We start from the raw sequence: 395 nt of genomic DNA, 5'->3' as shown, positions 1-395 counted from the left end.
TACCGCTGCGTACACGCGCTGTCATTTGCCTGTTTGCTCTCCTGCTTAGTAGCCTCCAGGCTGGGTGACCTTTTTATGAATGGCTGGTTTCAGATGTGTGTGTGTGTGTGAGAGAGAGAGAGTGTGTGTGTGTGTGAGAGAGAGAGAGGACCAGGCCAGAACAAACATCAGTACCAGTCCAGGAACCGCACCTGTCCTGGCTGCGTTCACTGCTCCTCGTTTTCAAAGGTCAAGGTGGAGCCGCGGCGACTGCAGCCCGTGGTCACGTGATCACGTGTGTGTGTGTGTGTCTGTGTGTGTGTGTGTATAAACAGTTGTCTTTCTCTAATTCTGATTAAATTCATCAGGCTTCACTGGGCGGCCTGGCTGCTCTCAGCGGCAGGTCCTCCCCCCTC

General features: G+C 53.9%; 1 long non-coding RNA gene across 1 annotated transcript in view; it reads left to right on the top strand.

Moving 5' to 3' along the window:
* LOC103391382 (uncharacterized) overlaps positions 1 to 395 on the top strand; it is a 57,677-nt gene that overhangs the window by 17,170 nt on the left and 40,112 nt on the right. The gene's annotated exons all lie outside the window — the stretch shown is intronic.

Source organism: Cynoglossus semilaevis, chromosome 15 (genome assembly GCF_000523025.1).
Source record: "Cynoglossus semilaevis isolate Cse_v1.0 chromosome 15, Cse_v1.0, whole genome shotgun sequence".
Classification (NCBI taxonomy): Eukaryota; Metazoa; Chordata; class Actinopteri; order Pleuronectiformes; family Cynoglossidae; genus Cynoglossus; species Cynoglossus semilaevis.
This window is presented reverse-complemented; position numbering and strand designations above follow the sequence as displayed.